Genomic DNA, 17,738 nt, shown 5'->3' on the forward strand with positions numbered 1-17,738 from the left:
GGTTGGGGCAGGGGAAGAGCAATCCAGGGCACACAAAGTACAACGTGTAACGTCACTCTTTATTATGAAAATAAAACGTTGATCATGAGTGGGGCGAACACACAGAGCAACTGGCTCTCTGGGTGGTTATGTCATGCGGCCTGCAAGTTAACTCTGGCTTCCTGGTCAGCCAGGCCTTACGCTGGTGAAAAGAGGAAACAAAGAGGATGTGAACGAAGACAAAGAAGACATCGAAGGGCTCCTTTTAGGAGATTTGCTTGAAGGCCTCCGCTGGGATCTTGCCCTCGGTCTAGAGAAAGTAAAGAACAGGAGTTGGGATGTTAGTAGAGCCAAGTGCCCTGAGTTCCATCCCCACACTACCCGGCCTCCATCTTCTTGGCCCTCCTGACGACCCAGAGACAGCTGTCTTTTACCCACTTGATTCCCAGACCTCACCTGGAGCATAGTGAAGACCTGACCAGCTCTAGTGTAGTTCCACTCATTGTCCTGAAGGCACCTGGGGTGGGAGAACAACAGGTGCTCTCCATTACTACCCCAGGACAGACACGCTGACTATGCAATGCCACCCTTAATCTATGCTACCTTTTTGCTGGGTCACATGTACCAATATGAGCACTATTGTAACAATGAAAAAAGGCCTAGGGAAAACCAAAACGCCTATCCCTGACATTAATGCCCACTGGAATTCAAATCAGAAACACAGGGGTATTCAAATGAACAAGGGAGCTTAATACACATTGATAAAGAAAGATGTTCAAGAAATAACAAGTGGAAATTCAATAATACGTTTCTTTTTTATTGAGATATAATGCACATACTGTAGCAGTCACCATTTTAAGGTGTACAATTCAGTGCTTTTAAGTCTATTCGCAAGATTGTGCAACCATCACAACGATCTAATTCCAAACTATTTTTATCATCTCAAAAAGAAACTCCTTAACTGTTAGAGATCACTCCCTGTTCTCCCTCTTCCCCAGATCTTGGCAACCACTACTCTGCTTTCGGTCTCTACGGATCTGGCTATTCTGAACACTTCATATGAATGGAATCATATAATTATGTGGCTTTTTGTGACTGGCTGCTCTCACTTAGCACATAATGTTTTCGGGGTTCATCCACGTCATAGCGTATATCACAACTACATCCTTTTTCATGAATGAATAATATTCCAATAATATTCCACCGTATGGATGTACCATATTATCCATTCAGCTAAAGGTCAATCGATGTGTTTCCATTTTTTGGCTATTTGGAATAATGCCACTATGGAAATTCATGTGCAAGTTGTTGAATGGGCATATATTTTCATTTCTTTTGGTATACACTTAGGAGTGGGATTACTGGATCATGTGGTAACTCCATGTTTAAGATTTTGAGGAATTACCAAAATCGTTTGCCCAGCAACTGCTCCGTTTTATGGTTCCAGTAGTAATACATGAGATTTCCAATTTCTCTGCACTCTCACTGACATTTGTAATGTTTCCTTTTACTGACTAAAGCTATCGTAGTGGCTATGAAGTGGTAACTCACTGTGGTTTCGATATGCGTTTCCCTAATGACTAATGATGTTGAGAAGATTTTCACACACTTCTTGGTCATTTGTACATCTTCTCTGGAGAAACGTCTATTCAAATCATTTCCCCATTTTTTAATTGGGTGGCTTGTCTCTTTGTTGTTGAGTTGTAAGGATTCTTCTTGTCAGCGATGTGATTTGCAAATATTTTCCCTTGTTCCCATCAGTCGGTTTTCTGCTTTCTTGATAGTGTCTGCTGATGCACAAAAGCTTTTAATTTAGATGAAGTCCAATTTACCTATTTTTTTCTTTGGTTGCTTGTGCTGCGGCACTATTCACAATAGCAAAGACTTGGAATCAACCCAAATGTCCATCTGTGACAGACTGGATTAAGAAAATGTGGCACATATACCCCATGGAATACTATGCAGCCATAAAAAAGGATGAGTTTGCATCCTTTGTAGGGACATGGATGTAGCTGGAAACCATCATTCTTAGCAAACTATCACAAGAACAGAAAACCAAACACCGCATGTTCTCACTCATAGGTGGGAACTGAACAATGAGATCACTTGGACTCGGGAAGGGGAACATCACACACCGGGGCCTATCATGGGGAGGGGGGCAGGGGGAGGGATTGCATTGGGAGTTATACCTGATATAAATGACGAATTGATGGGTGCTGACGAGTTGATGGGTGCAGCACACCAACATGGCACAAGTATACATATGTAACAAACCTGCACGTTATGTACATGTACCCTAGAACTTTAATATTAAAAAAAAAAAAGAAGAAGAAAAGAAACGGTTGCCTAATTCAAGGTAATGAAGATGTACACTTACGGTGTTTTACAGTTCTAGCTCTTATTTTAGGTCATTGATCCATTTTCTGCCAGTGTTTGCACATGATGTGAGTTAGGGGTCAAAATTAATTGTTTTGCGAGTGGATAGCCACGTCTCCCAGCACCACTTGCTAAAAAAGACTATTTTTTTTCTCCATTGGATTTTTTCAGCACCCTGAATGATAATCAACTAGACATAAATATGTGAGATTATCTGTGGACTCTCAATTATATTCCATTGATTCCCACGTCTGTTCCTATGTCGGTACCACACGATCTTGATTAATGTAGTTTTGTAGCAAGTTCTGAAATCTGGAAGTGTGAGTCTTCTAACGTCGTTGTTCTCTTTCAAGATGGTTTTGGCTGTTTGGGGTCCACTGCATTTCCACATGAATTTTGGGATTACCTTGTCAATTTCTGCAAAGAAGTCAGTTGGGATTCTGTCAGGGACTGCAATGAATCTGTAGAGTGTTCTGGGTGGTACTGCCATCTTAATGATATTAAGTCTTCCAATCTATGAACGTGGGATGTCTTTCCATGTACTTAGGTCTTCTTTAATTTTTTTCAGCAATGTTTTGCAGATTTCAGAGTATAAGATCTGTGCTTCTTCTCTTAAATTTGTTCCTACATACTTTATTAATAATTTTCGATGCTACTGTAGATGGACTTATTTTCTTAATTTCATTTTTTGGATTGTCCATTGCAACTACATAGAAGTACAAATGATTTTTGTATGCTGTATCTTTCAACCTTGCTGAACTGGTTTATCAGTAGTTTGTTGTGGTTGATTCTTTCAGATTTTACAAATGGAAGGTAATGTCATCTGGGCATTATGCCATTTTAAAAAATATTTACATATATCAGTATAAAAATATGATACCTTTTTCATGGGCCCCCCTGTTTTTTTGGAAGCAAAATATCTAGATAGTTATTTTTCCAAATTGCATGTGAGTTTCCACTACTCATTCCTCTAATGTCCCAACTCTCCCCATCCCCATGTACCCCCAGCACTCACTTCTGAGACCACTCCAGTTTCATCCCAGACTGGGCAGAGAAAGCCTGCACCATTTCCTGCTGCTCCTGGGAGAGGGAGGGCTCAGAGCTGGAGGAGAGTGTGGACACTGGGATGGAGAAGGCACTCTGAGTCTCTTGGGGGCTGGCGTCCCTCACAAACAGCTCGTCATTCACGATGCACAGACTGCAGGAAAGAAAAATGCACCCTCATACTGGACAGGTAGATAACTCCACACCCCCAACAACAGGATCCTTCTTAACCACTGCCACTCAACAACCAAATTCCTTCCATATCCCTAACTGTGCCTGCCTCCCAGATTTTTTGGCTGGTGCCCTCTAACCCTCCCACAGAGTCCACCTTTGGAGAGGCTGTCTACCAGCTTCACTAGACCTTTAGCTCTAACCCCAACGCATTTACCCTGTACAACAGTCCAACGAAGTGGATAGTCTTATTCCAATTTTCAGAAAAAGGCACTGAATCACAGAGAGGTCGAGTAAGTTGATCAAGGTCACATAGTTTGTGAATGTTGCGGTGAGGAACAGAATCTGTATTCTGACTCCAGGGCCCACACTCTTAAACACTAGGCTAGACTGTTCCTTGGATCTTCCTGTTGGCCTTCCACAATACTGAGAACACCCCGAGGACTGCACCCACCACATTTCCACGACATGGGCCCCAAGCTTGGATGGGTGCTCCCACCCACAACACAGCACTAACCTGAAACTGCTGCCAGGGGTAGCGATGAAGGTCCGGGTGAAGGCGAGAACAGAGCCCTGAGACTGTCCTTCCACTTCAAAGACAACAAACACCACCACCTTAGAGTTGCACAGGCTTTAACATGCTCACACGGTGATCCCCCGTCAGAGTCTTGCTTGACACTCACACAGAAGGCGGGGCAGACCAGGACAATTGTTCACTTGGAGTCAGGCGGATGTGGCAGGAATGGGGAGGGCAGCAACAGGAACAATCCGCTCCCAGTGACAGGGCCCCTATCATGTGTGGGGCCCTGTGAAAACCACAAGTTCACTTAATGCCTATTTCACAGTAGCCCAAGAGATAGGTCATTAGCCCCATTTTGCAAATGAGGAAACTGAAGGGTTAAGTAACCAACCACAAGTTCACAGAGTAAGGACCTGGGATGAGAGCTGCCAAACTCCACAGTCTGTGTCCTTAACACACGCCTGAGCTGTGCAGGGCAGACAGGCATGGACCTAGGTCAGAGCAGGGTGGTTTGAGGGCAGAGTGGGGGTGGGAAAACACGGAGGGAAGAAGAGGAAGGAAAGGAAAGGAATGAAATCAGGGAAGCTGGGGGAGTTCTGAGAGGGAGCCCAGCCAGGGGGAGGGAGCAGCGGGGAGATCTGGGGAGGGGACTATACAGACACTCACCTTCCTTGAAAACCCCATTGACAGAAAAGCAGAGCATCCATTTCTGAAAGGGAAGAGCTCAGGTGCTCAGGATCCTCCTTAACCTCCTACCCACCTCTGGCTCTCTGGGCCTGCCCAAGGGAGGAAGCAGGTGCTCACCGTCTGGCACCACATGTCCACCAGGATGGAGCTGAGGTCATGCTGAGTTTTGGGCAACGCACTGAGGGAGTCCACAATGTCACGTTTTGTGTGCCTCAGCAGTTCCCCCTTCAGGTCTGTAGAGGAGAAGAGAAGCAAGGAACGGCAGGGTGGGGCGGGGCGGGGCAGGGGGCTGCCACACCCTGGTCCTTGGCCCCTGTGATTGTTCCCATCACACCCCCTTACCTTGCCCACTCTTCCCCATCACACACTTACAGGGGTCCTTGAGTGTCTTCATATTCCTGCTATCCTCAAAGTACTTGCGCAAGCTGTTCCTAGGAGAAAAAGAGGAGCAGGAGTGGGTGGCCCGCCCAGTGCGGGCATTTCCAGGAGTTGGCCTGTGTCTGCTGGGGAGACACACAGCCCCAGAGCAGGGTCTGAGTCGTGATACTCACGGGGCTGAGTCCTCGGCGTCGAAAGGAATAGCCAAGGAGAAACAGGCCTCATCGTGGTAAGCACCGAGGAGACCCTGTCGATCTCCAGAGTCATAGATCGAGTAATACCTGTGGGGAAGCAGTGAGGATAGGCTACCTCTGATGAGACTTGAAAACTCCCATGAGCTGACCTGTGCATGGGTGGCCCAGCCTGCCTCAGCCCTCCCCTTCCTCATGGTCCCAGGGTTCCAGGGATACTCACTGCTGCAGGAATTGCAGGACTAAATGCTTTAGGGTCTCAGATCCAGTAAAGTTTTCCTGAAATCAAAAGACAATTTGGATCTATGCGGTGGACAAAGCCTCCCTTACAACACCCCAAATCTTGCTTGGTCCTTCTTCCTCACCTTGCAGGGTTTCATTATCTCAGAGCTGTCAATGTCAACAATCATTGGTGCAGATAACTCTCGGCCGTCCTGGAGAAGGAAAGAGGAAGTCAGCAGTGGAGACCAAGGAGGTGGAGCTCGATGACCAATAAGATGAACATGCCCAGGGAGACAAGCATCAGAGGCCAGGTGCGAAATGGGCCTGGAAATTCCAGTGGGCAGCTTTCTCATGGAGTGCTGGACATCTCTACTATTACATGAAAATTTGTGTGTGTGTGTGTGTGTGTGTGTGTGTGTGTGTGTGTGTGTGTGTGTACACATTTTCAGGGAGAATATTCTTGCCTTTTTCAGGAATCCCTGCCTGTAAAATGGATGAGGGTCTGATACAAGCATGTAATCTAGGCAAGACCCAAAGGACTTAAGGGCAGGTGTGGAGGTCATGTTCTTGAGTAAGAGGAGACAATGATGACGGTATTATACATACTTACCAGGCGTAACAACTTGGGGAAACAATCCCGGATGGCACTGTCCAAAAACCAAAAATTGAATGAAGTGACTGACAGTTCAGGGTGGCACAGTCTCTCTCCCCTCACTCCCTCTCACTCTCCTCCCTCTCCTTCCTCCTGGTTAGCTTCCATCTAGACTGTCCCTGACTCCCTTTACTCCAGTGCCACACGAAACAGCACTGGGAGCCCAGGTTCCAGGGCTTTCTTCCCCTCCCTCCCTCCCTCCCTCCCCTTTGTCCAAGTCACCGTGGAAGGCTCTGCAGTGAGCAGAAAATGGGGTGGGAGCCCAGGGCTCTGCTACCTCACCGGCTGTCCATCAACTTGCCTGACCAGGCCCTGGCCAAGACCACGTCAGCCCTTAGGGATGGCCCAGGAATGCTGGGACAGGGAGGTGAGTGAGGCCGGGCTCAGGAGGCAGAAAGGGGAAGGCAGAGGGGACGACATCAGAAATGGGGTGAAGGTAGGGGAGGGAGAGATGGGTGAGACATAGGAGAGGAGAGACAAGGGAGAAACAGGATGCAATACAAAGGGAAAGGAAAGACGCTCTACTGCGGAGGTGGAGTTTAGGGGAGGAATAGAGGAGAAAAGGGCTCCCCTGCTGCAGCCCTTTCTCTCACTGCCCCCTGGCTGGCCCTGGGGACTGAGGCAGGAAGGAAAACATGCACCTGTTGGGCTGGGGCCCACTGGATGCAGCTGGAGCCTTTCTCACCTGTGTGAGCTCAGTCTGAGCTGCGCATGGGAAACAGAGCAGCCACGGGGACAGGAGAACCTTCTCCCAGGAGGAGTGAAGGGTCAGGCCCCCAGCTCAGCATGGGGGTTCAGAGCCTGGGGATCCCCTCTCCCGACCACTGCATTCTCTTCTGATGGTCAACTGACTCCTGTGCCCATCTGTGCTGACGCCTTGACCGAGGGGATGCTACCCGTCTCGGGCTACCCAGGACTCCTCTGAGGGCCCAGGCAGGACAATGTGAGGTGTGGAGGGAAGGAGAGGCAGTGCCCTGAGAGGCCTGTCCTTCTGTCCTCCCCAACCTCCTCGGCCTTCTGCCTTCCACTCCTGCCTCAGGAACGTGGCCCGCTTCTGGTCCCTTGACTCAGGAAACCCAGGTTTCTCCCCAAGGAGGGCCCAGCTCCTGGCATTGGGCCAGAGGAAGAGATGGCATGACAGCAGCCACCCAGGGCCTCGGCCCTCAGTATGAAACAGGGAAGCCCCCATGCCAGCCCAGGACAGGTGGGTGGACATTTTTGGAGCAAGAGAAAGAGAACGCCTCTCAGGACAGGGGAGGGAAGCCCCATCTCAGCATGGAGGCAGGAAGGCCTGTCTCAGCATGAGGCCCTGGACTAAAGGACTCTTCTCAGTCCAGGGCACCAGGATCTGAACACTGCTGGTCCTGGGGAGGTGGGGGAGCCCCCGCTTCCTGGAGCACACTCACGGAGGGCACGCTGGAGGAAGCTTGGTGGAGACAGGCAGGAAACGCACCCCAGAAGCAGGTGAAAAGGGGAGCATGTCGAGGAAGGAAGGAGACCTCTAAGCACAGATGAGTGAGTAACACAGAGAAAGGAATGTGTGTGGTGTGTGTGTGTGTGTGTGTGTGTGTGTGTGTAGGAGGGGAGGTTTGTGGTCCTAGAGGACCAAGGCTGCTTCTTCCTGCAGAAGGGCACTTTCAGACACAGCTCAGTCACCCAAGGAGCAAAGGTGCCCAGGAAGGGCGATAGGGGTTGCCACTGACCTTACATAGGCGGACTGGTCCGAGAAGGTGCTGCACAAGGGGTTCCCTTCTAGCCATAGCTCTTCGAGCTTCAGCCCTTTCACCTTGCCCAACCCCGCCGACTCCAGCTAAGAAAGATGGGGAGGAAACTGGAGAAGGAGGGCCAGGGAAAGAGAGACACCTGGGACCATGGGTCCCGAATTCCCCCAGCCCTCATAGTCACCCACAGGTACCTCTGCCTGCCTGTTGCCATTATCCTGATGTGTACTGCCATCCACCCTCCATCCAAAGTTGATCTGGCTCCCCCTTCTCACCTTATTTTTGGAGAGGTTCAGGGTCTTGACTTTGGGAGCCTTCTCTATAATGTCAGACAGGCCATCCAGCTGGTACAGTTTGTGTTGCACAAGTTCAAAGACAATAGCTTTGGGTCAGAAGAGTTAGAGTGGGGGCTACTATCTTGGGCCTTGGAGACAAATCTGCCCTCCACCTATCTATTCCACCCCTCTAACTAAATACCAGCACTGGGCCTAAGGCTTCACCTCAGGGAAATTTCTTTCAATGATCTTCAGGGTGGCAGCCATGCAGTTTCTTCGATTCAGGATTATATCAATGTCACGGCCTATCAAGTCTTGAAGAAGCCAGGAGAAGGAATCAGAAGGCTGGGAGGGCCATGGCTGGACCAGAGCCAGCACCAACCGCTCCATAAATTGCCATCCCTAAGTCTCCCTCTCAGGCAGACCGCTCTGCCCCCACTTGCCTGAGAATTGCTGCTGTCAGCCATACCTTGGGTCAAAGAGGAGATTCTGGAAATCAAGAGCGCTGGGAGACATTGTACCGTTTGTTATGGTCAGCTGCAGAGATAGAGATGAAGACAGAGGCTCTGAGGCTCTGGTGGTGGTGGTGGTGGGTGGTGGGTGGTGGTGGTGGGTGGGGTGGGGTGGTGGTAGTGAGTGACAGGGAAAGAGGGGGCCAGGGGAAGAAGAGGTGGGTCCAGGAAGTGAGCATACAATGATCCTTGAGTCTGTATTACCTTAGCATCTCCATTTGGCTTGGCTTCACTTATTCTTTCACAGAGTAGGGCGCAGTAGATGATTGACAAATATACATATCTGCAGGGAGGCAGCGTGGTAAGTACCAGGACCTCTAATCCCAAAGAGGACGACCAGCCCCCTGGCCTGTCTTCCTGCCCAGAGACTAAGTACAGGGAATGCCCTCAACACACACCTTTCGGTTCTCGTCATCACAAATCTTATAACTGACATCCTTCAATACGGAGGCAGTACTAGCATCCTGGATGAAGAAGCATGCCCGATTTTGGATGTAGTGAAACTACAGGGAGTGAAGGCAAGAGCAACAGCATCAGAGGCCAATGGCCCCTGCTGAGCTAGGCCTCTCCTCGTCCCCCGTGCCCACTCATCTGGCTTCACCATCCTCTCTTACATCAACCGGAGTGAAGGGGGCACTGCAATGGCTCTGGATTGAATTCATTAGCCATGACTTGTCATACTTTATCCCGTTAGGAATCTAAAGTAAAGAAGAAAAAGAAGAAATAGGAGAGAAGGGAGAGACAACATGGAACTAAGGATGGAGAACAGAACCAACCAGCTGTTTTTTTTTTTCTTTTTTTCCGACCTTCTACTTAGCTTAGACCTCTAAAGAAAGGACCGCTGACATGATTTCTTATTTTTGTGCCAAATATGGATTCCCTAAACTCCGTTTCCCCCTATTCCGAAGCTCTCCTCCGAATAATCAGCTTAGGGTGTTTTAAGTGGTCTTCCTTCTATCAGGTTCCAGAATAGTCTATCTAATGCAGACCCCACCCAGATACTCACTGTGACCTTGAACCAGTTCCTTGTGTATCCATCCTGTGTGTTCTGCCTCATTTTTCTCTCTGGAGGTTTTCTCTTTCTCCACGTGGTAATACAGATTTCGTCTTCACTATGCCATTTCATTCTTCTGTCGCATCGGATGCTATAAGGAGTGCTGTGGGGAAGAGGAGAGAAGGCGGGTATCCATTAAATCTAAGAACATCTTCTCTACATGCTCCACTCACTGACGCCAGGGCTACAATTAGGATTGCTCAGCCACTATTCCACTTCCAGCATTCTTCAGTGCTTTAATGAGAGAAGAAAAGGAAGACCACAGAGAATGAAAGGGTTGCACAGTCCTGGGAGCTGCTACTTGCAAACCAAGCTGCCTGGTCACTTACTGTCTTAGTTGTTGGTCCTTGTGGACCATCCCCGCATCTCCACGCTTCCATCATTCTCCTGCAGTGTGAAGGTGGACGCTCATACCCACCATGTTCATGATAACAGTTCCTCTTGTCAAAATTATCCCGGAAAGAATTCCCACCTTTCTTTCTTCCTTGAAAAGGGCTACCATGGTCATGGCATTCTGCAACTGAGAACAAAAGACACGTTTGAGACACATCAATGGTCCACTTACCATGACGTGAGCTAACTCCATGGTAGGGCAAGTAAAGTGCCAACCCGCCACACAAACCCCAGAAACAAACTCCTCTGCCTGTCCAGATACAACAGCCTTATCTCACAGGTGGCACAATCAGGGAGGAATCTTGGGAGAGGAAGCAACTGTGTTGGACCTTTAAGAAATGGAGCAGGAATTATAAAGAACAGAGGTGCATGTGTCCATGGGTTGACTAGACACTAGCCACACACCTGGAAGGGGTCCTAATCTTGCCTTCTCTCAGGCTTCTCTAACCTAACAACCACACCAACACCTGGGAGACAAGCTCTCTCGCACCTCCAAATCCAATCTCCAAATGCATTCTGTGAACAATCAGCAAGTTATACTTCTTTTGCCGGGTAGTACAAGCTTTAATGACAGGTGGGTCTGATGTAACAGCTTCTCAAGCTGCCCTCCTGCCTCCAGCCTTGCCCTCAACAATACTCAGTTTGAAATATCCAGAGCAAGCTTTCTTTTTGCCCAGCCTGAAATGCTTTCAGCCCAAGAGACAACTCTTCCTAAGCAAGTGACAGAATTACTAGAAAGAAAATCAGCAGATATTGAAAACCACTACAGTAACAGGATCTAAATGACATAAATAAAACACTGTACCCAACACAACTGTAGCCAACAATGAAAACAGAGCGCTTTTCTTTTCCCCTCTACTGTCTTGCAGCATTCACGAAGGTAGACCATCTCCTGGACCGTCAAGCAGACCTCAACCAATTTCAAAATGTTACACCTTGTCTCAGGGCACCCTTATGAATAAAATTTCGGTCACTGCTGACCTCTCTGCAACGTACTGATTACGGCCAGGCCTCAGATGAACTTCTGTAGGGGGGGTCATTGCTTTCACCGTGTGTGACCCACTGTCAGGACAGTCCTGCTCCTCTCGACTGTTGGGACTTTCCCTGTGTGCCATTAGAAGTGAAATTAAATGTGGGCAGAGTGTCTGACCTAGACATTCCTGATGCTTGGTCCCCACAACTTGGAGGTGGGGCTGGAGTGCTCTCTTCTCTCACACTCTACATCCAACCGATCAGGATGGATGTATCTTCTCTTGGCTCTACCTTTAAAAGATATCCAGAGTCCGGCCACTTCTCACCCGCTCCATTGCTACCTACCCTGGCCAGGTCACCAACATCTGTCTCCTGGATTATGCTGCCTTCCAGTTGTCCTTCTGCTTTCGCCCTTGACTCCCCTACCATCTATTTTCAACACAGGAGGCAGAGTGACTTTTTAAGGTGTAAGTCAAATCTTGTCATTCCTTTACTCAAAATGCTTTAACCGGGGTTTGGAGCCCATCAGTATGTTAAAAAGCTATGAGTCCATAACAGTACTCAACAACAACAACAACAACAACAACACAACAACAACAACAAAGACCCCTATTGGTGACATTTGGAGGATGTCCAGAAACCAACTCATTTTCATGAAAGTCCATAGATGAAAGGGAAAAAAATCAAAGATTAAAGTGAGGGTTAAGGGCACATGGTCAATATATGGAGCACAGGTATTCCTGAGTCAGAGTCATTTTGAGAACACGCGTTACTTCAGAAATAACGTCACTGAGGGGAAGAAGGTGTAAAAGTGAGCTAGCCAACAGCTACAGCTACAGCCTCAGGCAAGGCCTTGTGTTGGACAAGAGCACATGTGATAAAAAGCCACAGAGGGACCGGACAGAGAGAGATGCCGAAGACAAAACACACACAGGCGCACGTCCACTTGCTGAACTCTGGCAACTCAGCACAATCCCTGTCTCGCAGTTGTGCTGCCAGAATTACAGGTGATCTCAAGAGTATTATAAAGCAGCTAGTACTTCTCATCCAGACCGCCTGGGTTTCCGCTCAGGCCCCACCATGTACTGGCTGATCCTCCCACACAGACATAGTAGTGGGTACCCTTTATGACATCACGTGCGTTCCTACTGGTACTTCCTGTGTTAGTCTGGAATTCTGCCTACATCACTGCCATGCCACTGAGTGCATGGCATCAGCATCCCTGCTATGGCACGGAAAGAACGGGATACGAAGAAAACCAACCCTTGCCCAGTGGCAACCAACATTTGCTCAGTGTTGGGCAGACTCACTAGGTTTCTCTTGACCTCCTCACAGAAAACCCATGATAATTCTATCCACAGTCCCTTTTCAGATCATGAATATTTAAAAGGTTCACAGATGTCGGGTACATTTCCCAGCCAAGTCAGTGGCAGAACAGGAATTATGTCCTCATGTATATTGGTCTGCCTCCATACCCTGAGTGTTCCTCCAGAGACTGCACTGGTTCTCCCTGAAATGGCAAGCTTTCAGGTCTCATCGACAGATTTTTTGTGAGCAGGCCAGGGGTGATGTTTTGTGCTAGTCACTCCTGTTGGGGTGGGAACCAGGTGTCTTGGATAAGGTGGAGATCTCTGTCTTGGACCAGATGGGTGTAATCTGTTTGGGCCATGGGTTTTCAGATTAGGAGTCACTTTGGGCTGGTAGTGTCTGGCACAGAAGAAGGACCTAATTAGTATTTGTTAAATGAATGCATGTGATGTAGGTTTGAGATCATCGACAAAACCACTTTTGAGAATACATCCATCTGAACCATTTCTACCGACCTCTATTTATATTTGTTCCAGAGCTATTCGGGCTGCAGAACTATTTCATAACCTGCCTGCAAAACTAGAATGAATTAATTTTTTCTTCTGCAACATTAATATTTTTTCATTAATGTATCCTTAGAAATAGAACTGAGTACCTCCCTGCAGACTGTGGCTAGAACTGCAGCTTTGAAGATCTCAGAGAAGGAGGCTTTTGCAAATAGTGGTGACAGAAATGAGGAGAGGCGTTCCCTGAATCCAGCAGACAGAGCTTTCTGGACATCTGGTCTCTGTAGGAAGAATGTTCTGGACCTAAAGGCATGTTGTGTTCACTCAGCCTTGTGACAGACAGGAAGCATCATCATCTCTGTCTCAGAGAAAGGGAAGAATGTGTGGTCTGTGTGTCCGTGTTGCCCATGCAAGCGTTCGTGTTTTGTATTACATGCTTCTACAATTAGGTTACAGATACGCGTACTCCAACTCATGTTGGTAAACACGTTGCCACACAACACTGGATCCCACTGCACATTTCTTTTCATGTGTTATGCATTATATATGGCCAAATTTTGTTTCTTGTTCAGAATATGCTTTTCAGTGCTTTTTTTCTTTTTTACCTCTCGGTGTTTTAATATTTGAACTGACAGTTTTAAAATAAGAAAGTAATGAAGTTCCCTGTACACAAAAGTAATGGAACAATATCCACAGATTGACCAGGGTTGCAGAGCACCTCCAGCGGGGGTGGCCAAAAAACCCGGTGAAACACAGCCAGGGCTTCAAAGTGGGTCTACGATTTTGAGTCCCTGCTCTACAGTTTCCCAGGAGAAGCACATGAGTACTTTTAAGCATAAAGTGATATTTTCCTAAGGATTTTCAATGATATTGATACCAATATACACTTCCACTAACCGTGTGTGAGTCTAATTTTCTGCAATATGCCTAACCATTCAGAAGTCATTCTTACACTTTGATCCAGACTTTTCACTTTTTGAATGTATTACATAAATCACGCTCTGTCTAAATACATACATATAATTATATGGCTGTGCTTTACAGGTTCTTTGGGACAGAAGGATGACGGGACCAGAGAGTGGCTGATATGGTCAAGGGGAGAAGTAGAAATGACTGCCCTTGGAATGAAGTAGACATGGCAAGGAAGGGGCATGAGTACCTGACATACAGGGTGAAAAGGCCAAGGGATGGATGTGTGGGTCAGAAAGAAGAGGGTGAGTACAGAGAAGACAAAGAAACACACATTGAAAATGCCTCCAGGCAACTGAATTCATCCTGGTGATACGCTCCCCTCTGAAAACTCTCCTTCCTTCCTGTCCATGTACATCTTGCCTGTCCCTGTTACTTCACTTCAAGTCTGTCCCTGTTACTTCACTCTGACACCAGAGAAACAGTTCCCACACAGTCTGAAAAAAGGAGAGATGATACAAGGCAACAGTGTGCAATGATGAGTCTCTTGGACAGAAGGCTGGAGTCGGGACATTCATTCCAGAAACCACACCCATCATTGCCCAGCAGACTTTGAGTGGGCCCTGTCGTACCGCTCATTTCAGCCTTGACACAGAGCCGCACATTATTGGTTATGGGCATAGGATTTGAGGTCAGATCCATCACGATTTCAATCCTGGTGCTAAATGCTACGATCCAAGGCAAGTAACTGACCTCGCTGTGACTCAAGTTCTTTTTGCTTGTTTTCCCCCTAACTCAAAGATAGTAACAGTTTCTACCTCATGCGGCTACTGTAAAAATTAAGTGACTTGGCGGAGCAAGATGGCCGAATAGGAACAGCTCCAGTCTCCAACTCCCAGCGCGAGCGACACAGAAGACCGGTGATTTCTGCATTTTCAACTGAGGTACTGGGGTCATCTCACTAGGGAGTGCCGGACAATCGGTGCTGGTCAGCTGCTGCAGCCTGACCAGCGAGAGCTGAAGCAGGGCGAGGCATCGCCTCACCTGGAAGCGCAAGGGGGAAGGGGATCCGTTTTCCTAGCCAGGGGAACTGAGACACACAACACCTGGAAAATCGGGTAACTCCCACCCCAATACTGCGCTGTAAGCATACAGGCATTCCAGGAGAATATATCCCACACCTGGCCGGGAGGGTCCCACGCCCACGAAGCCTCCCTCACTGCTAACACAGCAGTCTGCCGCGATCTATCCCAAGGCAGCAGCGAGGCTGGGGGAGGGGCGCCCGCCATTGCTGAGGCTTAAGTAGGTAAACAAAGCCGCTGGGAAGCTCGAACTGGGTGGAGCTCACAGCAGCTCAAGGAAGCCTGCCTGTCTCTGTAGTCTCCACCTCTGGGGACAGCGCACAGCTGAAGACCAACAGGGGAAGTAGCGGGAGCCGGTGCAGACGCGAACGACTCTGTCTGACAGCTTTGGGGAGAGCCGCGGATCTCCCAACGCGGAGGTTGAGATCTGAGAACGGACAGACTGCCTGCTCAGGTGTGTCCCTGACCCCTGAGTAGCCTAGCTGGGAGAAATCCCCCACTAGGGGCAGTCTGACACCCCACACCTCACAGGGTGGAGTACACCCTGAGAGGACACTTCCAAAGGAAGAATCAGACAGGTACACTCGCTGTTCAGCAATATTCTATCTTCGGCAACCTCTGCTGCTGATACCCAGGCAAACAGGGCCTGGAGTGGACCTCAAGCAATCTCCAACAGACCAACAGAGAGTCTTCTGACTGTCAGAAGGAAAACTATCAAACAGGAAGGACACCTATACCAAAACCCCATCAGTTCGTCACCACCATCAAAGACCAGAGACAGATAAAACCACAAAGATGGGGAAGAAGCAGGGCAGAAAAGCTGGAAATTCAAAAAATAAGAGCGCATCTCCCCCTGCAAAGGAGCGCAGCCCATCACCAGCAACGGATCAAAGCTGGTCAGAGAATGACTTGGACGAGAGGAGAAGAAGGCTTCAGTCCATCAAACTTATCAGAGCTAAAGGAGGAATTACGTACCCAGCGCAAAGAAACTAAAAATCTTGAAAAAAGAGTGGAAGAATTGACAGCTAGACTCATTAATGCAGAGAAGATCATAAACGAAATGACAGAGATGAAAACCATGACAAGAAATACGTGACAAATGCACAAGCTTCAGTAACCGACTCGATCAACTGGAAGAAAGAGTATCAGCGATTGAAGATCAAATGAATGAAATGAAGCGAGAAGAGAAACCAAAAGAAAAAAGAAGAAAAAGAAATGAGCAAAGCCTGCAAGAAGTATGGGATTACGTAAAAAGACCAAATCTACGTCTGATTGGGGTGCCTGAAAGTGAGGGGGAAAATGGAACCAAGTTGGAAAACACTCTTCAGGATATCATCCAGGAGAACTTCCCCAACCTAGTAGGGCAGGCCAACATTCAAATTCAGGAAATACAGAGAACGCCACAAAGATACTCCTCCAGAAGAGCAACTCCAAGACACATAATTGCCAGATTCACCAAAGTTGAAATGAAGGAAAAAATCTTAAGGGCAGCCAGAGAGAAAGGTCGGGTCACCCACAAAGGGAAGCCCATCAGACTAACAGCAGATCTCTCGGCAGAAACTCTACAAGCCAGAAGAGAGTGGGGGCCAATATTCAACGTTCTTAAAGAAAAGAATTTTAAACCCAGAATTTCATATCCAGCCAAACTAAGTTTCATAAGTGAAGGAGAAATAAAATCCTTTACAGATAAGCAAATGCTTAGAGATTTTGTCACCACCAGGCCTGCCTTACAAGAGACCCTGAAGGAAGCCCTAAACATGGAAAGGAACAACCGGTACCAGCCATCGCAAAAACATGGCAAAATGTAAAGACCATCGAGGCTAGGAAGAAACTGCATCAACTAACGAGCAAAATAACCAGTTAATATCATAATGGCAGGATCAAGTTCACACATAACAATATTAACCTTAAATGTTAATGGACTAAATGCTCCAATTAAAAGACACAGACTGGCAAACTGGATAAAGAGTCAAGACCCATCAGTCTGCTGTATTCAGGAGACCCATCTCACATGCAGAGACATACATAGGCTCAAAATAAAGGGATGGAGGAAGATCTACCAAGCAAATGGAGAACAAAAAAAAGCAGGGGTTGCAATCCTAGTCTCTGATAAAACAGACTTTAAACCATCAAAGATCAAAAGAGACAAAGAAGGCCATTACATAATGGTAAAGGGATCAATTCAACAGGAAGAGCTAACTCTCCTAAATATATATGCACCCAATACAGGAGCACCCAGATTCATAAAGCAAGTCCTTAGAGACTTACAAAGAGACTTAGACTCCCATACAATAATAATGGGAGACTTCAACACTCCGCTGTCAACATTAGACAGATCAACGAGACAGAAAGTTAACAAGGATATCCAGGAATTGAACTCATCTCTGCACCAAGCGGACCTAATAGACATCTATAGAACTCTCCACCCCAAATCAACAGAATATACATTCTTCTCAGCACCACATCGCACTTATTCCAAAATTGACCACATAATTGGAAGTAAAGTACTCCTCAGCAAATGTAAAAGAACAGAAATTATAACAAACTGTCTCTCAGACCACAGTGCAATCAAACTAGAACTCAGGACTAAGAAACTCAATCAAAACCGCTCAACTACATGGAAACTGAACAACCTGCTCCTGAATGACTACTGGGTACATAACGAAATGAAAGCGGAAATAAAGATTTCTTTGAAACCAATGAGAACAAAGATACAACATACCAGAATCTCTGGGACACATTTAAAGCAGTGTGTAGAGGGAAATTTATAGCACTAAATGCCCACA

At 47.4% G+C, this 17,738-nt stretch overlaps 1 pseudogene; it reads right to left on the reverse strand.

Annotated features, from left to right (window-relative positions):
- Positions 1–244: 244 nt before the first annotated feature.
- LOC115899673 lies at positions 245–10,163 on the reverse strand (annotated as a pseudogene).
- Positions 10,164–17,738: the final 7,575 nt, after the last annotated feature.

The sequence above is a fragment of the Rhinopithecus roxellana genome, chromosome 9 (genome assembly GCF_007565055.1).
Source record: "Rhinopithecus roxellana isolate Shanxi Qingling chromosome 9, ASM756505v1, whole genome shotgun sequence".
In the NCBI taxonomy this organism is placed as follows: Eukaryota; Metazoa; Chordata; class Mammalia; order Primates; family Cercopithecidae; genus Rhinopithecus; species Rhinopithecus roxellana.